Below are 27,335 nucleotides of genomic sequence, written 5' to 3'. Positions count from 1 at the left end.
TGCAGACGTAGGGCTGAGTCTCTGCTTTCTCGCTGGCTGTCGGCTTAGGGCCATCCCTGCTTCTGCTTCCAGAGGCCAGCCACATTCCTTGGGTCGTGATCTGCTTTCTCCATCTTCAAATCCCACAAGTGTGGACCCGTCCCTCTACACTTTGAGTGTCTTCCATCATTGCTGCTCTCCATCTTCTGCTGCTGCCTTTGAGAGCCCATATCGTTACATTGGGCCAACATGGAAAATCCAGGATAACCATCCTATTTTAGAGTCAGCTGATCTGCCACTCTAATTCCCCCTTTGCGATGTAGCATTAAGATATTCACATGCGTGGTGGCAGGGGTTAGGATATGGACATCCTTGGGGGCATCGTTCTTTCTACCGTGGTCCCTAAGCTGAGAACAGTGTAAAGCAGACAGAAGGGACTGCTGAGGATGTATAGTCAACATCTGCTGGGAGGGCAGAAGCCTGAAACACGGAGTAGCTGCCCTAAGCAGAGGGTCGCCTGGGTCTGAGCTTCACACATATCAGGCCTTTTCCTACTGTTTGGATTTTTTTCCACCGTAGACTAGTCTTGCCTCCTGTAGAACTTCTCAATGGAGTCATACAGTATAATTTTTTGTGTAAGGTCACTTTCACTCAGAATAGTGTTCTTGAGATCCGTCTTGGTTGTGGTGTGTCTTAGCAGCAACATGTCATAGATTGGGAGATGGTATTCACACATACCTGTCAAAGGAAATCTAGATCTCCCTGGTGGTCCAGTGGTTAAGAATCTGCCTGCCAATGCAGGGGACATGGGTGATCCCTGGTTTGGGAAGATTCCACGTGCTGCAGGGCAACCAGGCCGTGCACCAACTACTGAAGCTTGCATGCTCTAGGGCCTGAGTGCTGCGGCTGCTGAAGCCCGAGTGCCTGCAGCCAGTGCTCCGCAACAAGAGAAGCCACCACAACGAGAAGCCCCTGTTCACCCAGCCAGAGAAAGCCGCGCACAGCAACGAAGACCCAGTGCAGCCAAAATAATACATTAATTGATTAAATGGGAAACTTGATCCAGAGTATATAAAGCGCTCTTAACACTCAGTGATAATAGTGTTTTTTCTTGTGCAAATGAGTCTATGTGCATTCTTTATTGCTAGCTTTTTATACTTAATGATAGATTGTGGGTGTTATAAGCTGATTAATGCCTTCCCCAAGGATGTCCACGTCCTAAAACCTAAAACCTGTGAATAAGTTACTTTAGATGGCAGAAGAACTTGGAAGTTGTGATTAAATAAAGGATATTTAGATGGGAAGACTGTCCTGGTTACCTAGTTGGGCCCAGTGTAATCACAGTGACCTTAGAAGAGGGAGACAGGAAGGGCAGAGTCGGAGAAAACCAGATTTTTGAGGATGTTGCATTCTTGGCTTTTAAAATGGAGGAATGGGTTACAAGTCAAAGGACACAGGTGGGTTTGGAAAGAGGAAAAGGCTTGGAAATAGTGATCCTCTAGTCTTTAGGGGGACCCCAGTCCAGCTGTCCCCTTGATGTTAGCCCAGTGAGATTTCTGATCTACCTGACTATCAGATAATGAGTTTATGTTGTTTCGAACCAATAAAACTCCACTCAAAAGGCAGTGATAAGACAGTTCATTCAATATTACACGTACAAAAGACTTGAACATACACTTCACAAAAGAAGACATACATATGGCCAGTAAGCACGTGAAAAATACTCAGTATCATTGGCCCTGCCTGCTTTTCTGGACCTTTGTCTCCTAGGGAAAATAGTTAATCTTCTGGGTTTCCTTTAACTTTATTTAGGGTGTCCTTTACAAGTTTTACATTTTTAAAAAATAAAATTTTAATTTTAGAAGAGTTTTACAGGAAAATTACAAAGATAGTACAAAGAATTTCCATATACTCTACACCTGCGTTCCCATGTTATTAACACCTTACATTAACATGGCACAGTTGTTACAACTGATGAACCAATATTGAAACTTTATTCAGATTTCTTCAGTTTTTGCCTCATGTTCTGCTTCTGTGCCAGGACCCCATCCAGGGCTCCTTGTCACATTTAGTCATCATGTCTCCTTAGGCTCCTCTGGGTGGTGACAATTTCTCAGACTTTCCTTGTTCTTGATGACCTTGACAGTTTTGAGGAGTATAGGTTAGGTGTTTTTTTTTAGGATGTTCTTCAGTTTAAGTTTATCTGATGTATTTTTCTTTTTTTATTTTTAATTGATGTATCTCTTTTTTTATTTTTAATTGATGTATCTCTCTTAATTAAACTGGAGTTATGGCCACACTATGTGTAGCCTCCATTTAAGGACTGTGGAGTTATGCCAACTCCTTGAGGGCAGAGTAGCCATATATATTATTCAGAATTCTTTTGCATGGGTGACTTGTCTCTCCTGCTCATTTATTTAGTCAGTCATTTATCTGTATCAGTATGGACTCTTTTATACACCATTACAACTTTATTTGGTTGCTCAAATTGTTCCAACTCTGCTTTCAGTTGGTCCTGGGTTCCTTTGACATCTTCCCATCACTGTGTGTGTTTATCACTTATTTACTTTCTGGCACTATAAGATGTTTCAGTCTCATCTTATATAATTCCTACCTGGTCCTAGAATCAGCCATTTCTCCAAGGAGCCCTGGTTCCTTTCATTGGAGAATGGTATTTAAAATCAAGATCTCTAGTTCATCAAGTACTAGAGGTACTCAAAGTTTTTAATTTTTATGAAGTTCAATTTATCTGTCGTGTGTGTGTGTGTGTGTGTGTGTGTGTGTGTGTGTGTGTGTTTGATGTCAGATCTAAAGAGGCTTTGCCTAACCCAAGGTCACAAAGGTTTACTTTTACACTTTAAGAGTTTTATAGTGTTAGCTCATTCATCTAGGCCCACAATCCATTTTGAGTTCATTTTTGTGCGTGGTATATGAAAGAGGTCCAGCTTCATTGTTTTCCATGTGGTATCCAGTTGTCCTGGCACCATTTGTTGAAAAGACTTTTTTCACATTGAATTGTCTGGCACCCTTGTCAAAAATCAATTGATATTTCTTTTTTTAAAACAATTATTAACTTTTGATTGCACTGGGTCTTCCTTTCTGTGCATGGGCCTTCTCGTTGCAGACAGCGGGGGCTACTCTCTAGTTGCAGTGCCTGGGGCCCTCCTTGCGGTGGCTTCTCTTGTTGCAGAGCACAGGCTCTAGGGCATGCGGCCTTCAAGGGTTGAAGAATGTAGGCTCAGTTGTTGTGGTTCTCGGGCTTAGTTGCTCCACCATATGTGGGATCTTCCTGAGCCAGGGATTGAACCCGTGCCCCTTGCATTGGCCAGTGGTCTCTTAACCACTGGATGGGAAGTCCCTCAATTGATATTTCTTCAATTCTTGAATGTATGATTGGAAAAGATATACCTGGCAACTGGAAGGATGCTGGTGTTGGTTCCCTACCCCTTGGAGTGAAAGCTCCAGAAGCCGCTCCTCTGTACCAAAATAGGAACCTGGAAACAAGACTGCCTCCCAAGGGGAGCTGCAGAGCTTAATGCCACATCCCCACTTAACTCAGCTGTTGGCTGCTGGTGACTCAGATTGCAGCTGCTGTCCCAGGCGTCACTGGAGCCTGTCACTGGAGCAATTCAGCACATCTCCTGACAGTTGGTAGCTGTTGATCTAGCTAATGCCTTTTTCTCTATACCAATTTGTAAGGCTCTCCAAACACAGTGTTTTTTTTTTTCACCTACTGGGACCAGCAACTTGCCTTCGGTCCTACCTCAGGGATATGTCAGCTCTCCTGCTTGGCTGTAATATAATCCATAGACCACTCGACCACCTTGACGTTCCAGAAAACCTGATGCTGATCCTCTGCACTGACATGATGTTGACTGGTCTGATAAACAAGAAATAGCAGATACTTTGGATATCTTAATAAGATGCACGCGAGTCATATGGTTAGCAGTATGAACCTCATAAAACCTCATAAAATTTCAGGGGTCCACCACTTCTTCATTTCAAATGCACCTTCCACAACCTACCACCAAAAAAGAGAGGCATAGTTCTTGGTGAGTCTTTTCAGAGTGGAGAGACAACACGCCCCATGTTTGTGTCTGATCCCTTACTCAGCGAGAGCTGCCTGGAAAGCCACCTTTTTTCTATATTATTATTTATTCATTTGGCTGTATCAGGGCTCAGTTACAGCACTCTTTAGTTGCAGAATGCAGAATCTTTTAGTTGAGGCATGTGAGATCTATTTCCTTGACCAGGGATCAAACCTGGATCCCTTGTGTTAGGAGCTTGGAGTCTTAGCTCCACCAGGGAAGTCCCAGCCACCTGGGTTTGAGAGGAGACCAGAACAAGGGCAGGCTGTGCAGCAGTAAAAGCTTCCCCAACCCTTGGGCCTTATGATCCAGCAGAACCAATGACACTCGCTGTGTCTGTGATAAATAGGAATGCTGTGCAGAGCTTCTGGAAAGCACCAAGAAAATTACAGCACAGACCTCAGGGTTTTAGAGCAAATTCATCCCCTCCTTTCATATAGAACCATTCTCCCTTTGAGAAATATTTTCTGGCTTTGGGTTGGAAAGGCCTCACCATGGGACATCAGGTGATGATGCAGCCTGAGTTGCCCACAACGAACTTGGCATTGTTGTCCTTAGATTGTCCTTGGGTGCACCCAGCCGCAGCAGAGCAGACTAGAGACTGGGCCTGGGCATGTCCAGAGGCACACGCAGGGTACACCAGGGGCTGGCTTGGACTCCTTTGCTGCCAGCTCCTGGGTTTGCCTCTTGCCATCAGTCCAGGCCTGTGACCTCATGGAGAGCCTTCTTGTCCAGTTGACTGAGAGAGAAAGAACTTGAGCCTGGTTTCCAGATGGTCTGCATGAGAAGCTTTTGACATTCAGAAGCAGGCAGCTCCAGTGGACAGCCCTACTGTAGGTCAGAAATCTCACTGGCTAAATCGAGGGGACAGCAGGGCTGGGTTCCTTCTAGACACTCTAGGGGGTCATCCATTTTCTTGCCTTGTCCAGCTTCTAGAAGCCACCTGCATTATTTGACTTAAAACCTCTTTCTCCATCTTCCAAGCCAATTGTATAACATCTTCAAATCTGCTTTTCCCTGACTCTGGCCCTCCTGAATTGGGGTCAGAGGTGAAGAGAAATCCTCTGGGCAGCACATCTGGCTGTGCACTTTGTCTGGAGTGAGAAATGCCTGGAAGAATGGGTGTACCATGATTTATGGCCAGTGGCTAATTATTTGGCTGGATTGTCAAAGTCTTAAGAGGATCAAAATTGGAAAATTAATAATGAGGACATCTGGAGAAGAATATATTTGGACCTCTTGGAAGGGAGCAGACTGAAGTTTTTTGTGTTCTGTGTGGATGCCCACCAAAGGGCATCTATGCAGAGGAGGCTCTTCATAATTAGGTGGACAAAATAACGCCTGTGGGTGTCCATCAGCCTTTCCCAGCCACGGCAGGCTCAGTGGAACCATGAGCAAAGTGGCCTTGGTGGCAGCAGCGGAGCCTGTGCGTGGTTCAGTACCGCGGACTTCTCCTGACCACATCTGACCGGGTCATGCCGCTGCTGAGTGAGCTGTACGACAGCTGCAGAGACCAGCCCTGAGCCCCTGACGAAGGAAGAGGAGCCACTTTCCTGGTTTCTGGCTGATTGTGTTCTCTTTTCCATCACGGAGGAGAAAGGAATTCACTCTTACAGAAATAGACACAGACCCTTGATCTAGATCTGAGTGTAGATTTGTCTTCCTCGGCATATCGTTGGGCTTCCCTGGTGGCTCAGACGGTGAAGAGTCTGCCTGCAAATGCAGGAGACCCGGGTTTGATCCCTGGGTCAGGAGGATCCCCTGGAGAAGGTAGGCTACCCACCCCGGCATTCTTGCCTGGAGAACTCCATGGACAGAGGAAGCTGGTGGGCTATAGTCCACGGGGTCGCAAAGCGTCGGACACGACTGAAACGACTACCACTTTCACTTCACTTGATCTAGATCTGAGACTAGATTTGTCTTCCTTGCTTCTGATGCTTCTTTTAGCTCCGCCATTCTGGACACACACAGTGATCTACCCACTGTCATGGTTCTCTGCACAGTGTTGCTTCTGACCAAGAAATTAATTCCACTACAAAGACGCAGCATTGGGTCCATGCTAATGGCATTAACTGGTCTTGTTACTGAGTCCAAGCTCCTACTCCTCCCTGGGTATTATTGTTTGGTTGAAAATTTGTGTCCAACTCTTTTTGGCAACCCCAGGGACTATAGCCTGCCAGGCTCATCTGTCCATGGGATTTCCCAGGTGAGAATACTGGAGTGGGTTACCATTTTCTTCTCCAGGGGATCTTCCCCACTGAGGTATTGAACCCACATTTCCTGCATAGCAATCTCCTGGATTCTTCACCTCGAGTCACAAGGGAAGCCCCAGGGCCCAGCATGACCGGCCAGTAAATCAAGAGACAAGGTGTTGATACAAGGAGTGACGACTTTATTCAGGAAGGCAGCAGACCAACGTGATGGACGAGTGTTCCAGAGAAGCGTTTTTCCTGAGTTAGAGTTCAGTCGTTTTTGTACTGAAAGGGGAGGAGGTGTGACTGGTCGTTGCAGACTTCTTGATTCTTTAATCCTTTGTTCTTGCAGCTGTCTGCATAGATCTGCTCACATATAATCTTCCAGCAAGACAGTTGTTACTTTCTGTTCTACAACTTTTTATCTCTATTTGAATGGAAAAGTGTTATACTTTTAAAGCCTGTGAGACAGAGCATTGAGAAGGAGCTAGTATGTCTATTTCAGGCTGCAAGGAATATTCTTTTACAGATGTTCAGAACCAGCATGACCAGGCACAGGCAACAGAGTGCAGAGGGCACAGCTGCAGGAATAGGTCCTGTATGCAGTCAGGGTCATTCTTCTCTGTCATAGTCTTACCACATAGTCTGTTGTCCAGAAGTGGCTGACTCATGGAAATGTGGAGTGGCTCTCTGAAGACTCAGCTATGGTACCTTCTTGGACATGGCACCTCGAAAGAATGGGATTCTGTCTTGCCAAATTCTGAGCACTGCAATGAAGAGTAGCCCCCCTTGCTGCAACTAGAGAAAAGCCTGAGCAGCAACAAAGACCCAGCATAGCCAAAAATAAAATAAATATAAATAAATTAAATTAAGTAATAGTATTTTTAAAAAGAAACAGTGTATGAGAGTGTAAACCAGTGACTTCATATGCAGACAAGTAATCCTTTAAGTATTAAGATGCTAGAAAAAAACAGCTTTAAAAATACAGAAACAGGGAATACCCATTCACAAGTCCTTTGAGGATGAAATTTATCCAAAAAGGAGATGATCTGAGAAACTGGCAAAAAGCTCTTGATGCCTGGAATATATTATCTGTGGGTCAAACTATAAAACAAAGATAGGAAACGGGTGGAGAAAATGTACATAAACTTTGTGCTAACAGTGACTGAACAGTGGGGGATGGGGAGAGCGTGGGGAAAGCACGGTGAGCTCACCGATTCTCACAGAGAGAACAGGTCAGCATCCAAGGATGGCACTCAGAGCTGGCAAATAAAATAGCAGACACCTAAATAAGGTCAAAGCCCTGAGGGCCTCACAGAAGTAATTAACTGAAAAATAACCACTAACCGGAAATACAAACCTCACTTCCAAAAGAAACACAAAAGCAACAGCAAACTAATCATACAGAGAGTTTGTTGCTGTTTCAGTCGCTTCAGTGGTGTCTGACTCTTTGCAACTCCATGGACTGTCCTCTGCCAGGTTCTGTCGTCCATGGGATTCTCCAGGCAAGAATACTGGAGTGGGTTTTCATTTCCTTCTCCAGGCGATCTTCTTGACCCAGGAATCAGACTTGGGTCTCCTGCATTGCAGGCTGACTTTTTACCACTGAGCCACCTGGGAAGACCTAAAAATAAAACAATACAGAGCGAATATGACATGGTAAAAGATAGTTGACACCACAAAGTATCAGTTATATCAGCAAACGTAGATGAACTTATGTATCAGAAGATTATATATAATATATAATAGCTAAAATGAAGTTACGCATTTCAGTTTCAGTCATTTGACCTTGAGTGATCTCAGGGCTTGCAGACAGAATACATGAGTCACAGGAGTACGAGCAGGGAGGAAGCCAGGAGTGAATCACACAGTGCGTCTCATAGAAAACGACTTCTGGCGGGGCTTCCCAGGTGGCGCTAGCTGTAAGGAAACCCGCCTGCCACTGTGCTTAAGAGACCTGGGCTAGATCCCCTGAAGGAGGGCATGAACTCACTCCAGTGTTCTTGCCTGGAGAATCCCATGGACAGAGGAGCCTGGAGGGTTATGGTCCACAGGGTTGCAAAGAGTCAGACATGACTGAAGTGATTTAGCACACACACAGGCACACACACACACACACACAAACACGTGGCGGGGGTACGTGGGGAGGGGGTGAGAAAATGCAAAATGATGGGACCAAAATGTACCTGAGAGGCCCTCAGCCCTGAGGTGTAGTCTCCCCCACAGTAGGTTCACCATCAGGGCAGAGTTGACAGCAGACTCACTTGGGCCTCTTTTATTAATACCAGGCAGGTAGGATTGTGGGTCCTCTGGCGATCTGAGACTTGCAGGAACTGCAAAGAGGAGATGGAACAACTTGTACTAGTGAAGCCAACTGCATAGACCTGCCAGTAAGGATTTCCTCAGACCCAGGAGGCTCCTGAACATGAAGAACAAGCAGTTAGGAAGAATCTACTGGAGATAAGGGGCCTGAAACGTATCATTGTTGACATAAGGAACTCAGTAGATGGGTTGAGTAACAACATATATTCAACAAACTAGTAAATCAAAAGATCCAGTCAAAGAAGTGTGGATGAAAACAATAAACAGTCTATAATAGGAATAGAAAAGAGTTGTATTTGAGCCAAACTGAGGGCTATAGCCCAGAAGACAGCCTCTCAGATTACTCTGAGGGACTGCTCCAGAGAAACATGGTTTATAGCACAGTTTTATGTCTGGTCAGAGCAAAGAACATCAAAGTCAGGGATACAGTCCTTCAGGATTTTGTTTAAAAAAAAAAAAAATCAGATCAGCACATATACATTGAATCAGTATAACCTTGGCATGTGAAACGTAGTCTTAGCATCCAAGGGTACCAGCACTGGTGTCCCAGGAAGCAAGAGACACTTAAGTTCAGTCACTCAGTCATGTCCGACTATTTGCTACCCCACGGATTGTAGCACGCCATGCTTCCCTGTCGATCACCAACTCTCAGAGCTTGCTCAAACTCATGTCCATAGAGTCGGTGATGCCATCCAACCATCTCATCCTCTGTCATCCCCTTCTCCTCCCGTCTTTAATCTTTCCCAGCATCAGAGTCTTTTCAAATGAGTCAGTTCTTTACATCAGGTGGCCAAAGTATTGGAGTTTCAGCTTCAGCATGAATCCTTCCAGTGAATATTCAGGATTGATTTCCTTTAGGGTTGACTAGTTGGATCTCCTTGCAGTCCAAGGAACTCTCAACACCACAGTCTTCTCCAACACCACAGTTCAAAAGCATCAATTCTTCAGCTCTCAGCTTTCTTTATAGTCCAACTCTCACATCCATACATGACCACTGGAAAAACCATAGCTTTGACTAGACGGACCTTTGTTGGCAAACTAATGTCTCTGCTTTTTAATATGCTATCTAGGTTGGTCACAGGGCTTCCCTGATAGCTCAGTTGGTAAAGAATCTGCCTGCAATGCAGGAGACCCCGGTTTGATTCCTGGGTTGGGAAGATCCCCTGGAGAAGGGATAGGCTACCCACTCCAGTATTTTTGGGCTTCCCTTGTGGCTCAGCTGGTAAAGAATCTGCCTGCATTGTGGGAGACCTGGGTTTGATCCCTGGGTTGGGAAGATCCTTTGGAGAAGGGAAAGGCTACCCACTCCAGTATTCTGTCCTGGAAAATTGGTCACTTATTTAATCTTTTTTTTTTAATAAGAGACACTTATTTAATCTTTAGTTGTTAATTTAAATTTTTTATCTATTTGTGGCTGTGCTGGGTCTTCGTTGCTGCACAGGCTCTCCCCTAGTTGTGGCGAGCTGGAGCTACTCCCTAGCTCTGGTGCTCAGGCTTCTCACTGCAGTGGTCCCTTCTGTTGTGGAGCCAAGGTTCCAGGGTATGCAGACTTCAGCAGTTGCAGCCCCTGGGCTCTAGAGCACAGACTCAGTGGCTGTGGTGGGTGGGCCTAGTTGGTCCAGGGCATATGGAGTCTTCCAAGATCAGGTATCGAACCTGTGTCACCTGCATTGGCAGGCAGACTCTTTACCACTGAGTCACCTGGGAAGCCCTAATTCTTTGTTTTTAACATGGAACAGTCTACTTCTGGTGGATGAGGTCTTTTTTAAAATAATTAAAGCAGATGTATAAGGTATGTTTGCTGGATCATAAATAGGCTATTCTAGTTAGCATAAAATTAGTTAGCTCATGTTTAAGCCAGAATGACTTTTTCATACCTCAGTATGTGAATATTTCTTTTATGAGAAGTATCCTAGAAAACTTTGGGAAGAGATGAAAAAGATGGACATTCTTAAAGATTAAGGAAGGGACTTCTCGGTGGCCCAGTGGTTAAGAATCCACCTTCCAGTGCAGGGGCCACTGGTTCATTCCCTGGTCTGAGAAGATCTCGTATACCCCAGGCAGTCAGTTCAGCTGCTCAGTCATGTCCAACTCTTTGCTACCCCATGGACTGCAGCATGCCAGGCTTCACTGTTCATCACCAACTCCTGGAGCTTGCTCAAACTTATGTCGATCAAGTCGGTGATGCCATCCAACCATCTCATCCTCTGTTGTTCTCTTCTCCTCCTGCCTTCAGTCTTTCCCAGCATCAGAGTCTTTTCCTATGAGTCAGTTCTTCCCATCAGGTGGCCAAAATATTAAAGCTTCAGCTTCAGCATCAGTCCTTCCAATGAATCTTCAAGACTGATCTCCTTCAGGATGGACTGGTTGGATCTCCTTGCAGTCCAAGGGACTCTCAAAAGTCTTCTCCAACACCACAGTTCAAAAGCATCAATTCTTCAGCGCTCAGCTTTCTTTATGGTCCAACTCACATCCATACATGCCTGGAAAAACTGTAGCTTTGACTAGATGGACCTTTGTTGGCAAGGTAATGTCTCTACTTTCTAATATGCTGTCTAGGTTGGTCATAACTTTTCTTCCAAGGAGTAAGCATCTTTTAATTTCATGGCTGCCGTCACCGTCTGCAGTGACTTTGGAGCCCAAAAGAATAAAGTCTGTCACTTTCCATTGTTTCCCCATCTATTTGCCACAAAGTGATGGGACCAGATGGCATGATCTTAGTTTTTTGAATGTTGAGTTTTAAGCCAATGTTGAGTTTTTCACTCTCCTCTTTTACTTTCATCAAGGGACTTTTTAGTTGCTCTTCGCTTTCTGCCATAAGGGTAGTCATCTGCATATCTGAGGTTATTGATATTTCTCCCGGCAATCTTGATTCCAGCTTGTACTTCATCCAGCCCATCATTTCGCATGATGTACTCTGCATATAAGTTAAATAAGCAGGGTGACAATATAACAGCCTTGACGTACTCCTTTCCCAATTTGAAACCAGTCCATTGTTCCATGTCTAGTTCTAACAGTTGCTTCCTGACCTGCATACACATTTCTGGGGAGGCAGGTCAGGTGATCTGGTATTCACATGCCTCAGGGCAGCTAAGCCTCCACAACAATTGAGCCAGCTGTTTAGAGCCCATGTGCCCTAACTACTGAGCCTGCACGTCCTGGAGCCTGTGCTCCACAAGGGAAGCCACTGCAAGGAGAAGCCCACACACTGCGACAAAGTGTAGCCCCTGCTCGCCGCAACTGGAGAAAGCCCAGGCACAGCAGCAAAGGCCAGTGTGGCCAAAAATAGATAAGTAAAAAGTTAAATATACATTAAAAAATCAGTAATAGAATTTAGAAATGATAGAATCCGTTCCCACAGAGTTGGTTCACTGGATGCATAAGGAAATCAAAAGTAACAAGAAATAAGCAAAGAATACATTCTGCCTTGGTTATTATCTGTAATTGCTAAAATGAAAGCAAAAGAGTGTTGCAGATCCTGAGACTGGGCCAAGCTTGGATTACAGCTGGTCTGAGCTACAGGCACTAGTATCAAGGCCACTACTGAAGGGAGAGATGATACTGACACCACAGTGAAGATATGTATATATTACATATGTTACATTGTGGGCTTCCCCGATGGCGCTAGTGGTAAAGCACCCACCTGCCAGTGCAGGAGACATAAGAAATGTGGGTTCGATCCCTGGGTTAGGAAGATCCCCTGGAGGAATGGCATGGCAGCCCACTCCAGTATTCTTGCCTGGAATATCGTATGGCTAGAGGAGCCTGATTGGCTACAGTCCATAGGGTCACAAAGAGTTGGACACAACTGAAGTGACTCAACACACACACACATGCACACACGCACATAAGTTATATATATTTTTAAACTTGGAACACTTTACAGATTTGCATGTCATTCTTGCACAGGGGCCATGCTAATCTTCTCTGTATCATTCCAATTTTAGTGTACGCACTGCTGAAGTGAATACAGGCTCTGATAGCGAAGGGCCCTAAATAACTTTGCTTTATTTATTCTTTGTGGAGGAATTCTTAAAGCTGGAAGACAAAGATGGCTAGAGGCCTCCAATTATCTGGGGCAATGGCCCTGCAATATAATCAAGATAAGAACTGACCCCTGCTGGAGACCCAAGGCCATCCGAACTTCAGTGAGTAACATGGTCAGAGGATGAAGAGACTTTTCTGGGACTCCTTGCTATGGGAGGCTGCTATGGGAGCCCCGTGCACTGTGATTCCAAAATCTGCATGTGAACAGTGCTATAGCTGAATTGGGAGGATAAACGGGATAAAGGTGAAAGTCTGGATGAAAATCGAAGACAGGGACAGACTACATGAACTGGTTGCGTCTACTTTGCTGTTGTTCAGTCACTCAATCTCGTCTGACTCTGTGACCCCGTGGATATAGCCTGCCAGGCTCCTCTGTCCATGGGATTTCCCCAGGCCAGAATACGGGAGTGGGTTGCCATTTCCTACTCCGGGGAATCTTCCTGACCCAGGGATTGAACCCACATCAAGACTGTATGAAGTGGTTGTGTCTTCTTTACCTGAATGTATTGTGAGGATGAATACTGTGTCTGGCTGGGGAAGGCTTCCCCTACCAGCATTGTAAAACAGGAGGCATGGGAATCTACCCTTCCTCCAATATTGATTGGAAACATTAAATGGGAAACTGTGAGCGTGCCTGAGCCCATACAAGTTGCTGCTGCTGCTGAGTTGCTTCAGTCATGTCTGACTCTGTGCGACCCCATAGACAGCAGCCCACCAGGCTCCCCTGTCCCTGGGATTCTCCAGGCAAGAACACTGGAGTGGATTGCCATTTCCTTCTCCAATGCATGAAAGTGAAAAGTGAAAGTGAAGTCGCTCAGTCGTGCCCAACTCCTGCAGCCTACAAGGCTCCTCCATCCATGGGATTTTCCAGGCAAGAGTACTGGAGTGGGGTGCCATTGCCTCCTCTGGTTGTTGATTTGCAATTCCAAACCCCAGTGTGCAGTGTAGACTGGAGTTGATAGCAAAAGCCTGTGAGTGCCACCTAGTGGCAACTTCTGGGATTTGGGACCAGAACATTTACAGTTGAGAGAAAATTATTACTAAAAGACTTGGACACGACTGAGCCCCTAAGCACACACACACAGCTTGCTTTAGGGCTTTGAGATTTCCCCTATGACTGAGAGACATTAAATAACCTTGAACCTGAAACCCTCATTATGCCTTGGGTGATGATGGAGAAATACTCTAATGGGGAGGGGCAATGCCCAGGAGTGTTCCGTTATACAATGGAAGTGTTTCATACAGGAATATGCCACAGAATGCCAGGTGATACTTACTCTTCTCCTCCAGGGCTGACTCGGAACCACCTAAAGAGCTGCTGGATCATCATAAAAAAATCTACAAACGACAAATGCTGGCGAGGGTAGGGAGAGAAGGGAACCTTCCTACACTGTTGGCAGGAATGTAAATTGGTACAGCTGTTATGTACCAGGTGGTGCTAATGGTAAAGAACCTGCCTGCTAGTGCAGGAGATGAAAGAGATGTGGATTTAATCCTCGGGTCGGGAAGATTCCCTAGAGGAGGGCATGGCAACCCACACCAGTACTCTTGTCTGAAAAATCCCATGGACAGAGGAGCCTGGCGGGCTACAGTCCATGGGGTCACAAAGAGTTGGACATGACTGAGCAACTTAGTGCACAGCCACTGTGGAGAACAGGATGGAGGTTCCTTAACAAACTAAAAATAGAGCTGCCATATGACCCTGCAGCCCCACTTCTGGACATATGTCTGGAGAAAAATATGATCAGAAAGGATACATGCACCTCAGTGTTCACTGAAGCACGTTCTTACAATAACCAAGACATGGAAGCAAGCTAAATGTCCACCAACAGACAGATGGATAAAGAAGATGCGGGAAATATATACAATGGAATAATACTCGGCCATTCAAAAGGAAATAATGCCATTTGCAGCAGAATGGATGGACCTAGGGAGAGTCATACTGAATGAAGTAAGTCAGACAGAGACGGAGAAACATTATAGACATCTCTTATATGTGGAATCTAAAAAGAAATGGTGCAAATGAACTTTCAAAACAGAAAGAGACTCACAGGCTTAGAAAACACACTTACGGTTGCCTGGGGAAAGGGGTGGTTAGGAAGTGTGGGAAGGTTGTGTCCAGTGCTATATTCAAAATGGATAACCAACAGGACCTAGTATATAGCACATGGAACTCTGCTCAGTGTTATGTGCCAGCCTGCAGAGGAGGGGGCTTTGGGAGAGAACACGTATGCATGTGTGCTAAGTTGCAAGTCACTTCGGTCATGTCTACATCTGTCTGTTTATGGACTGTAGCCCGCCAGACTCCTCTGTCCATGGGATTTTTCAGGCAAGCATGTTGGAGCAGGTTGCCATTTCCTCCTCCAGGGGATCTTCCTTACCCAGGGATCGAACCTGTGTCTCCAGTGACTTCTGCATTGCAGTGGATTCTCTACTGAGCCACCAGGGAAGCCTGGATCCATGTATATGTATGGTGGAGTCCCTTCACTATTGACCTGAAACTTCCACAACATTGTTAATTGGCTATACCCCAATACAAAATAAAAAGTTTGAAATTTGAAAAAAAAAAAAAAAAAGAGCTGCTGGATCCTATGGCTACAGGCTACTTGTGCAGTGCCCTATGAGCTGCCCTCCATGGCCAACAAAGAGCTGTTTGGTTTGTGGGCAGAAGCTCCACAGTGAATGGACACCTTCCTATTTGGCAGGCTACCACTCTGATAGAAGAAAATCAAAGCAAATCAACTCAGGGGGGCTGATTTGCATTTTTCCTACCAGTGGTGGAAGGACTGAACAATAGTAAAAAGACCCTATAGCTGGGTTTTTACTGACTCACAGGCAGGGGCCAATGGCCTGGCCATATGGTCAGGCAGAGGGCAATGGAAACCTGGCCTGTTAACAGGATGACCATATGGGGTGCATAGGACATGTGACGCCCAGCAGAAGAGCACCTGCCAGATTTGGAAGATGATTTGAATGAACAAATAGGTTTCCTAGGGTGCTCATTTGAGGTGGCCACCTGGGTCCATGAAGTAGATGGACAGGGAGATGTCATCCTCAGAGTAAGTTTGATGGAGAAATGAACAATTGAAACTTCTTTTAAATTGAAGTATAGTTGATTTACAATGTTGTGTTAGTTTCAGGTATACAGAAAAGTCTTTCAATTATATGTATAGTTATATATAACTATTCAGTATCACAATAATCTGAGCCTATGCCCCAACCAGTAACGTTGAAGAAACCGAAGTTGAACGGTTCTATGAAGACCTACAATACCTTTTAGAACTAACACCCCCCAAAAAGATGTCCTTTTCATTATAGGGGACTGGAATGCAAAAGTAGGAAGTCAAGAAACACCTGGAGTAACAGGCAAATTTGGCCTTGGAGTACGGAATGAAGCAGGGCAAAGACTAATAGAGTTTTGCCAAGAGAACGCACTGGTCATAGCAAACACCCTCTTCCAACAACACAAGAGACTCTACACATGGACATCACCAGATGGTCAACACCAAAATCAGATTGATTATAGTCTTTGCAGCCAAAGATGGAGAAGCTTTATACAGTCATCAAAAACAAGACCCGGAGCTGACTATGGCTCAGATCATGAACTCCTTATTGCCAAATTCAGACTTAAATTGAAGAAAGTAGGGAAAACTGCTAGACCATTCAGGTATGACCTAAATCAAATCCCTTATGATTATACAGTGGAAGTGAGAAATAGATTTAAGGGACTAGATCTGATAGACAGAGTGCCTGATGAGCTATGGAATGAGGTTCGTGACATTGTACAGGAGACAGGGATCAAGACCATCCCCATGGAAAAGAAATGCAGAAAAGCAAAATGGCTGTCTGGGGAAGCCTTACAAATAGCTGTGAAAAAAGAAGAGAAAAGCAAAGGAAAAAGGAAAGATATAAGCATCTGAATGCAGAGTTCCAAAGAATAGCAAGGAGAGATAAGAAAGCCTTCTTCAGCGATCAATGCAAAGAAATAGAGGAAAACAACAGAATGGGAAAGACTAGAGGTCTCTTCAAGAAAATTAGAGATACCAAGGGAACACTTCATGCAAAGATGGGTTCGATAAAGGACAGAAATGGTACGGACCTAACAGAAGCAGAAGATATTAAGAAGAGGTGGCAAGAATACACAGAAGAACTGTACAAAAAAGATCTTCACAACCCAGATAATCACGATGGTGTGATCACTCACCTAGAGCCAGACATCCTGGAATGTGAAGTCAAGTGGGCCTTAGAAAGCATCACTACAAACAAAGCTAGTGGAGGTGATGGAATTCCAGTTGAGTTATTTCAGATCCTGAAAGATGATGCTGTGAAAGTGCTGCACTCAATATGCCAGCAAATTTGGAAAACTCAGCAGTGGCCTCAGGACTGGAAAAGGTCAGTTTTCGTTCTAATCCCTAAGAAAGGCAATGCCAAAGAATGCTCAAACTACCACACAATTGCCCTCATCACACATGCTAATAAAGTAATGTTCAAAATTCTCCAAGCCAGGCTTCAGCAATACGTGAACCGTGAACTTCCAGATGTTCAAGCTGGTTTTAGAAAAGGCAGAGGAACCAGAGATCAAATTGCCAACATCTGCTGGATCATGGAAAAAGCAAGAGAGTTCCAGAAAAACATCTATTTCTGCTTTATTGACTATGCCAAAGCCTTTGACTGTGTGGATCACAATAAACTGTGGAAAATTCTGAAAGAGATGGGAATACCAGACCACCTGACCCACCTCTTGAGAAATCTATATGCAGGTCATGAAGCAACAGTTAGAACTGGACATGGAACAACAGACTGGTTCCAAATAGGAAAAGGAGTATGTCAAGGCTGTATATTGTCACCCTGCTTATTTAACTTCTATGCAGAGTACATCATGAGAAACGCTGGACTGGAAGAAACATTGCCAGGAGAAATATCACTAACCTCAGATATGCAAATGACACCACCCTTATGGCAGAAAGTGAAGAGGAACTAAAAAGCCTCTTGATGAAAGTGAAAGAGGAGAGTGAAAAAGTTGGCTTAAAGCTCAGCATTCAGGAAACTAAGATCATAGCATCTGGTCCCATCAGTTCATGGCAAATAGATGGGGAAACAGTGTCAGGCTTTATTTGGGGGGGTGGGCTCCAAAATCACTGCAGATAGTGATTCCAGCCATGAAATTAAAAGACGCTTACTCCTTGGAAGGCAAAGTTATGACCAACCTAGATAGCATATTAAAAAGCAGAGAAATTACTTTGCCAACAAAGGTCCGTCTAGTCAAGGCTATGGTTTTTCCACTGGTCATGTATGGATGTGAGAGTTGGACTATGAAGAAAAGTGAGTGCCAAAGAATTGATGCTTTTGAACTGTGGTGTTGGAGAAGACTCTTGAAAGTCCCTTGGACTGCAAGGAGATCCAACCAGTCCATCTTTTGTCCTGGGTGTTCATTGTAAGTGAGTGAAGTCGTTCAGTCATGTCTGATTCTTTCCCCATGGACTGTAACCTACCAGGCTCCTCTGTCCATGGGATTTTCCAGGCAAGAGTACTGGAGTGGGTTGCCATTTCCTTCTCCAGGGGATCTTCCCAACCCAGGGATTGAACCCTGGTCTCCCACATTGCAGGCAGACACTTTAACCTCTGAGCTACCAGGGAAGTTGTAAGGACTGATGCTAAAGCTGAAACTCCAATACTTTGGCCACCTCACGTGAAGAGTTGACTCACTGGAAAAGACCCTAATGCTGAGAGGGATTGTGGGCAGGAGGAGAAGGGGACGACAGAGGATGAGATGGCTGGATGGCATCACCGACTTGATGGACGTGAGTTTGAGTGAATTCTGGGAGTTGGTGGTGGACAGGGAGGCCTGGTGTGCTGCGATTCATGGAGTCACAAAGAGTCAGACACGCCTGAGCGACTGAACTGAACTGATATAATTATATATCATATATATATTATTTTTTAGATTATTTTCCATTAGAAGTTATTACAAAATATTGACTACAGTTCCCTGTGTGATACAGTAAGACCTTGTTGCTTGTCTATTTTATATAACATGGTGTGCTTAGTCGCTCAGTCATGTCCAGCTCTTGTGACCCCATAGACTGTAGCCTGTTAGGCTCCTCTGTCCATGGGATTCTCCAAGCAAGAATACTGGAGTGGGTTGCCGTTTTCTTCTCCAATATAACATGGTGTGTATCTGTTAATTCCAAACTCCTTGTTGAATCCTATACCACCCCCTTTTCTCCTTAGGTAACTGTAAAGTTTATTTTCTATGTCTGTGAGTCTGTTTCTATTTTGTAAATAGGCTCATTTGTATAATTTTTAAAAATGATTTTATTTACTTATTATGGGTCTTCGTTGCTGCGTGTGAGCTTTCTCTAGTTGCGGCGGGTGGGGTCTGCTCTGTTGTGATGCGCAGGCTCATTGTGGTGGCTTCTCTTGTTGTGGAGCACAGGCTCTAGGCAAGCGGGCTTCAGCTGTTGCAGCACACAGGCTCAGCAGTCGTGGGCCAGGGCCCTAGAGCGCCCAGGCTCAGCAGTCGTGGGCCAGGGCCCTAGAGCGCCCAGGCTCAGCAGTCGTGGGCCAGGGCCCTAGAGCGCCCAGGCTTAGCAGTCGTGGGCCAGGGCCCTAGAGTGCACAGGCTTAGCAGTTGTGGGCCAGGGCTTAGTTGCTCAGTGGCATGTGGATCCTCCCAGACCAGGGATCGAATCTGTGTCCCCTGCACTGGCAGGCAGATTCCCACTCGCTGTACCACCAGGGAAGTCCCATTTATATCATTTGTTAAGATTCCACATATAAGTGATACCATATGCTATTTGTCTTTCTCTGACTTACTTCACTTCGTATGATAATCTGCAAGTCTATCCATGTTGCTGTTAAATGATGTTATTTCATTCTTTTTATGACCATCATGTATCTTCTTTATCCATTCATCTGTCAATGAGCACTTAGGTTGCTTCCATATCTTGGCTATTGTAAATAGTGCTGTGGGTATATATGCAGAAATGGGCTTTCTGGATCATGTGGCAACTCTATTTTTAGTTTTTAAGGAACTTCCACACTGTTTTCCATAGTGGCTGCACCAATTTACATTCCCACCAGTAGTGTAAGAAAGTTCCCTTTTCTCCAGCATTTATTATTTATAGACTTTTGGGGATGGCCATTCTGACTGGTGTGAGGTGACACCTCACTGTAGTTTTGACTTCCATTTCACCAATCACTAGCAATGTGGAACTGATTTGGAGGTCTAAAACATGGGGAAATAAAGGCATAAACGGCTGGTTTACACACCATTATGAGTGTGCACTTACACACAAGTGGGTGGGGCAAGGGATAGTCCCCCTTAGTTAGAATCCTCTGCTTTTGTGGGGATGGTATTTGGGAAAGAGGAGGTGGGAAAGATGGTGGTATAATTATTTTTGTTTTTTCCTCGCATCACTTCCACCTCTTTTGTCCTATCTGATGCAGTGGTCCAGAACCAGGGCTGCAACTGCAGGTGCTGAACGCAGGGATGACCCCTAAGACACTGTAACTATGCCTTTAAATTTTTATGTCAGATTCTTAAGGGCCTGATGGGGTGGGTTGTGCCTTCACCCAACTTGGCAAAATTGGGGCTGAGGGTGAATACCGCTGTATTGCTTAGTGGTTGGGATAGCCCACCAGTTCTGCCCCTTTTCAACCCTACCCACAGGAATGAGAGTGGCCTTGGGGAGGGTAGGTGCTAAACTAGATTTGTATTGCTGCTGGCAGTCTGGACCAGCACAGTGGCCACTGCTAACAACCCTCTCCCCAAGTGGGAACATTAGGGTTTGAATGGAGAGGAGAAAGAGGAATGGTGTGTGTGTATGTGTGTGTGTGTGTGTGTTTTGGTCTCTCAGGAGTGTCTGATTCTTTGTGACCCCATGGGTCCACCAGGCTCCTCTGGCCATAAAATTCTCCAGGCAAGAATACTGGGGTGGGGAACCATTCCCTTCTCCAGGGAATCTTCCTGACCCAGGTATTGAACCTGGACCTCCTGCATTGCAGGCAGGTTCTTTACCATCTGAGCCACCAGGAAAGCCTGTGCAGAATGGTAGCTGAACATAAAGTTTAATGATTTATGCAGTTTACATTGGTACCTCGAGAGAGGCTCAGAGTAAGATGTTATTGCCTCTTAGCTCAGTTACACCAGATGCCTGAAAGGATGATGACATGTTGCTGAGACCACGCCTGCTTTTACACCCTGAAACAATTGAAAGGAAGTCACAAACCTGAATGACATCCATCACTCTGGGAGACATTTCCATCACTGAACTAATTCTTACTGGCTGAGTGGGACTCTGGTCACATACCAGAGGTTTTCCAGGATATGTCTGCTGCTACACTGCGATAGTGTGCAACACTGGCATTGTTATAATACTTATATTCATAGTCACATGTATTGGGGAAATTCAGTTAAAGCCCCTTGAGAAAGTCAAATAAGTGGAAAATGACTGGTCTCAGGAAGAACTGGATTTACCTAATTATTAGCTAATTTCTAAGGTAAATAGCTCTGTACCACTTTATCATAAGATACAAAGGGGACAATGACAATTGAATTAGTACAAAAATATGAAAATGCTTGTAGGACAGATGAGTTGTTTGTTTATCCCTACTCTGACAGGGACACTTGACCCTGTATTCAGCTCAAGAAGCAACAGTTAGAACCAGACATGGAACAACTAACTGGTTCAAAATTGGGAAAGGAGTACAACAAGGCTGTATATTGTCACCCTGCTATGCAGAGTACATCATGCAAAATGCCAGGCTAGATGAATCACAAGCTGGAATCAAGATTGCTGGGAGAAATATCAACAACCTCAGATATGCAGATGAATACCACTCTAATGGCAGAAAATGAAGGGGAACTAAAGAACCTCTTGATGAGGGTGAAAGAAGTGGGTGAAAAAACTTTTTTAAACTCAACATTCAGAAAACTAAGATCATGGCATCAGATCCCATTGCTTCATGGCAAAGAGAAGGAGGGAATGGAAGCAGTGACAGATTTTATTTTGTTGGGGTCCAAAATTACTGCAGATGGTGACTGCAGCTGTGAAATTAAACCGTGCTTGCTTCCTTGGAAGGAAAGCTATGATAAACCTAGATGGCATATTAAGAAGCAAAGACATCACTTTGCCAACAAAGGTCCGTCTAGTCAAAGCTCTGGTTTTTCCAGTAGTCATATATGGATGTGAGAGTTGGACTATAAAGAAGGCTGAGCACCGAAGAATTGATGCTTTCAAATTGTGGTGCTGAAGAAAACTCTTAAGAGTCCCTTGGACAGCAAGGAGACCAAACCAGTCAATCGTCAGGGAAATCAACCCTGAATATTTGTTGGAAGGACTGATGCTGAAAGTGAAGCTCAATACTTTGGCCACCTGATGCAAAGAACAGACTTAATGGAAAAGACCCTGATGCTGGGAAAGATTGAGGGCAAAAGGAGAAGAGGGCATCAGATGATGAGATGGTTAGATAGCATGGCCAACTCAGAGAACACAAATTTGAGCAGACTCTGGGAGATAGTGGAGGACAGGGAAGCCTGGCATGCTGCAGTCCATGGGGTCGCAAATCACTGGACATGACTTAGTGACTGAACAACAACAAGAACCTCAACACTGGTCCCCTAACTGTTCGGCAATATGATCATTTTGCTGTCAGAGCCTTGGCCACAGGCAAAGGTTGTCCTGTGTCTTAAAGAATTTAACTGTCCCAAAAGAGGTCTGGATTTTGCCCTCAGGTCCTGGGAGATACCTTTGTTTTCCCTAAATTATGCTTTATTTTCTGGGAGTGTTGGGCTCAGTTCAGTTCAGTAGCTCAGTCATGTCTGACTCTTTGCTACCCCCACGGATTACAGCATGCCAGGCTTCCTTGTCTATCACCAACTCCCAGAGCTTGCTCAAACTCATGGCCATAGAGTCGGTGATGCCATCCAACCATCTCATCCTCTGTCATCCCCTTCTCCCGCCTTTAATCTTTCCCAGCATCAGGGTCTTTTCAAATGAGTCAGTTCTTCACATCAGGTGGCCGTTTCAGCTTCAGCATGAGTCCTTCCAGTGAATATTCAGGATTGATTTCCTTTAGAGTTGACCGGTTGGATCTCCTTGCAGTCCAAGGGACTCTCAAGAGCCTTCTCCAACACCACAGTTCAAAAGCATCAGTTCTTCGGCACTCAGCTTTCTTTATATCCAACTCTCACTCCGTACATGACTACTGGAAAAACCATAGCTTTGACTAGACGGACCTTTGTTGGCAAAATAATGTCTCTGCTTTTAATATGCTGTGTAGATTGGTCATAGCTTTTCTTCCAAGGAGCGCTGGGCTAGCCAGAGAAAAAGACCTGATTTAGGGTGGGTGCTGACCGCACCTCAGCGTGGGGACTACTCACACCGGAAAAACTGCACAGGTGATTTAGCATCACAGGGTGTCGGTTGATCTGCAGACCAAGATCAACCGATCAATGTCTTGCCTGAGTAACTCAGAACAGCCTCCCTAGTGCACAGTATACTGTGTATGTCCTGGCTACACAGAGAGAAGGAGCCCCACATTTTTCACTTCTGTAGACTCATGAACTTCTTCACTTTGTCTATCTTAATCTGTATCCCTTCTCTATAAGAAACTGTATAATACAGTGTATATAGGGAGTATAATAGCTTTGAGCAGGTTCTGTGAGTCCTTGAAAATTGCCACTCCCAACAGTGCTTTGGTGAAACCCCTGAATTTGCAGTTAGGGTCTGAAGTGATGGTGGTCTCATGTGAGTGTGATCCTTCTCATCTCTACCCTGTACCGTTTGTTAATCTTCTCACAAAGCTTAGCAGGAATCTGAATGATGAGCCTCTCCCTCTAACTGCCAAACAGGTAAGGACTTGCACTCTTAAGAAAGTAAACAAAACAAAATAATATAGGACTTCCCTGGTGGCACAGTGGATGGGAATCCATCTGCCAGGGCAGGGGACACGGGTTCAATCCCTGCTCAGGGAGGATTCCACATGCCACGCGCAACTAAGACCCTGTGGCCCAGCTACTGAGTCCGCGCTCTCGAGCCCGGGAGGTGCGGCTGAAGCCTGCGCATCTAGAGCCTCTGCTCCACGAGAGAAGCCGGCGCAGCCAGGAGCCTGCACACCGCGACGGCGGCCTTACTCACGCAACGGGAGAAAGGCCGCGCGCAGCGGCGAAGGCCCAGCACGGCCAAACGGTAAGTAAACTGAAAAAAATCCCGATATATACTTTGATATGGTTATGTTCCATTATATTTTCTCACTTTTATATTCTAGAATCAGTAAAAAATTATAAGGCATGAGAAGAAACAAGAAAATATGCTTCATAATAAAGAGAAAATATAGTCAATGGAAGCCCCCTTCCCAAAAAGAAAACCCTAAGTTATTGGAATTAGCAGGCAAGGACATGCAACAACGATTATAAATATATAAACTAATTAATAGCAAAAGAATAATTGTGATAGAGAAGGGGTAATAATAAGTTGAATAGTGTCCCTCAAAAATTCATGTTCACCAGAACTTCGAATGTGACCTAATTTGGAAATAGGATCCTTACAGATATAGTTATAAAATGAGGTCAGTCTGGGACCCTCAGGAGGGAACCAATCCTGCTGACACCTGGAGTTTGGACTTCCCCAGAACTGTCAGAGAACAAATTATGGAAGCCCATAACACATGGGTAATGAAATATTCTGGGATATGGGTAGAACACTTTTAAAAAAGGACTAAGTGGAAATTCTAGATCTGAAAAATACAATAGCTGAATTAAAAACTACAATGGATGGGCTAAATGCCAAATTAGATGTTACAGAAGAAAGAGTAAGCAAACTTGAAGCCAAGTAAATAGAACTTATCCACAATGAAGCAGAGAGAGTAAAACACACACACGCACATTAACAATGCTGTATTGTAAAGAATTAGCCTTCAATTAAAAAAAAATTAAAATTAACAGCATCAGTTCCCCTTGATATATTATGAATCCTGGAAACATACATGAAATTGAGTTCAGATTAAGAGAGGGGAGAGGGAAGAGAGGTGGAGAAAAATATTTGAAGAACTAAAGACTGAAAAACATTCCAGATGCTTAAAACACACCAAGCAAGGCAAACGCAAAGAAAACCACATCCACGGGTATCATAGCCAATGAAAGTGAGAGTGAAAGCTGTTCAGTTGTGATGAACTCTTTGTGACCTTATGGACTGTAGCCTGCCAGGCTCCTCTGTCTATGAGATTCTCCAGGCAAGAATACTGGAGTGAGTAGCCATTCTCTTTTCCAGAGGATCTTCCCAACCCAGGTCTCTGACATTGCAGGTGGATTCTTTACCATCTGAGCTACCAGAGCCAATAACTGAAAAAAAGAAAAAAAAATTAGAGGAAATAAATACATTGCATACAGCGGGAAGTGATAAGAATTCCAGCTGACATGGAAAAGAAATACTAGTCAGAAGGCAAACCAATAACGTAATTAAAGTGCTGAAAGGCAGTCAACCTAGAATCTTATATGTAGTGTAAATATGCTACAGAAATGAAGATGAAATAAATACATTTTCAATGAAGAAAAGCTGGTAGAATGTGTTGTTAAAAGACCTGCACTGCAAGGAAGGCCAAAGGCAGCTCCCTTGGCTGAAGGAAGATGGTACCAATAAAACCCAGCTCTACAGGACAGAATGACACATGCTGGAAATGGTAAACGTGCAGGGAAATAGAAAAGATTATTTCTTAATTTTTAAAAAGTCAGTTGACTGTTTAAAGCAAGATTGTAGCAATGTATTCTAGGAATTTTAATACATATAGAAATAAAATATATAATAACAGTAGTAAAAAGGATGGTAGAGAGTAAATGAAGCATAATGGTGTATGTTTCTTACCTTATATTTTAAATTGTATACTATTAATTCAGAGTAGACTGTCCTAATTTAAAGGCATTTGTTATTACAGTTCTTAAAGTGAATACTTAAAAGACCACTTGAAAGAAGAAATGATAAGCCAATTGTAGATATTAATATAATATATACTGCAAGGCTGACAAAGACTCAAATAATCCAGAACAAGTCAGAACAGGAGGGAAAAGAGGAAAAGGACAGATGGGACAAATGTAAAATAAAAATCAAGATGATAGACCTTAAAACCAACTGTGTCAAAATAATTGTATTAAACACAATTCAAAGGCAGAGATTATCAGGCCACAGGGGAAAACTCCCATCATATGCTATTTGTAGGATAAACATGTTAAATACTAAGACACTGTTAGGTAAAAAGTAAAAAAGACGGGAAAAAACACGCAGTGAGAGCACTAGTCAAAAGGAACTGTGTGACATATTAATATCAAAGCAGTGTTAAAGAAAAGATTGTCAAAGATAAAGAGGGATATTTCAGAATGCAAAAACAATGAAGTCAACAAGAAGATAAGCAATCATGAAGGTATGCGCTCCTAGAGTTTCACAATATATAAAGTAAAATGTGATAGACAATTTCACAATTAAATTCGGAGATTTTAACACTTATCTTCTACTAATTGATAGAACTAATAGACAAAAAAGATCAGTAAGGATATGAATTTTTTTTTTATACAACACAGTCAACCAACTTAATCTGATGCTTTTAGAACACTACAGGTAACAACTGGAGGATGCATGTTATTTTTACATGCATATAAAACATTCACCAAGACAGATCATATACTGGAACATACAGGCTTTGATAAATGTGATTGATCAAATGATCAAAATCAGAAGAGTGTATTTTCCCACCATAGAATTAAATTACAAGCCAATAATAAAAAGACATCTAGAAAATTCCCAAGTATTGGACATTATGGAAAACACTTCAGGTTACCCACAGGCCTCAGGTCAAAGAAAAATTATAAAAATATCTCTATGTGAATGAAAAACAAAACAAAAACAACACCTTAACGTTTGTGGGACGGAGTGAAAGCAAGGTGCAGAAAAGAAGAAAGGAATAAAGTGAATTATGTACATTTCCCTGTTAAGAAACCCAGATAACAAAGGAGCAAAAGAAATCCAAAGGTGATTGTTTAAAAAAAATTAACAAAATTGATATACTCCCAGTAAAACTTATCAAGGGTGGTGGTGGGGAATCTACCTATATCAGGAATGAAAATGTGGACATACTACAGGTCTTAGAGGCCTTTTCCCAGCGACCCCACCCAGGATAACCAGGACTGTCAGCCTCTTCTTAGACGTAGTCTAGCCAGGCCGGGCCTCGTGGCCTGTTCCCCTGCCCTTGCAGAGGGAGCAGTTAGCCTTGCTGATTCTGTCAGTCACTGTGTTGTGCAGCTCCTGACAACAGGCCTGGAGTGGCATTCCGGCTGTGGCCTCCAAGTTGGGGGGCCTGTTGACTGCTATGCCACTGGCCTCCTGTGTACATAGAGACCCAGGCCCACCACGGTCTGCTGTCCCCTCCCCCCACGACAGCTTGGCCAAACCCTTTTCTTAGCACAGGCTTCCTCTATTGCTGTGTTCATAGGCAGATAGAGAAGGCTGACCCTGAGGGACCCAGAGCCACTGCTGTTTTCAGAAGGATGCTCTGCTGTTTTCAGAATAGAGGCCTGAGGACTTCCTGGAGGAAGTGACATGTAAGCCAAACTAGCAGGGTTAGGGAAGTGGGGCAAGGGCAGTGCATGTGGCCTGACAGCCCAGAAGGAAGGCAGAGCCAGCTTGAACTTTGTCCTCCGGGCTGAGGGAGTCTTGGA

General features: G+C 44.2%; 1 non-coding gene across 1 annotated transcript; it reads right to left on the bottom strand.

The window, feature by feature from the left end:
• Positions 1 to 12,445: 12,445 nt before the first annotated feature.
• On the bottom strand, positions 12,446 to 12,552 carry LOC138086756 (U6 spliceosomal RNA). Its single transcript, XR_011145451.1, has one exon. It is a non-coding gene; the product is annotated as a U6 spliceosomal RNA (small nuclear RNA).
• Positions 12,553 to 27,335: the final 14,783 nt, after the last annotated feature.

This window comes from Capricornis sumatraensis, chromosome 9, assembly GCF_032405125.1.
Source record: "Capricornis sumatraensis isolate serow.1 chromosome 9, serow.2, whole genome shotgun sequence".
In the NCBI taxonomy this organism is placed as follows: Eukaryota; Metazoa; Chordata; class Mammalia; order Artiodactyla; family Bovidae; genus Capricornis; species Capricornis sumatraensis.
Note: the sequence above shows the minus strand (reverse complement) of the source record. Positions and strands in the feature narration are given on the sequence as shown.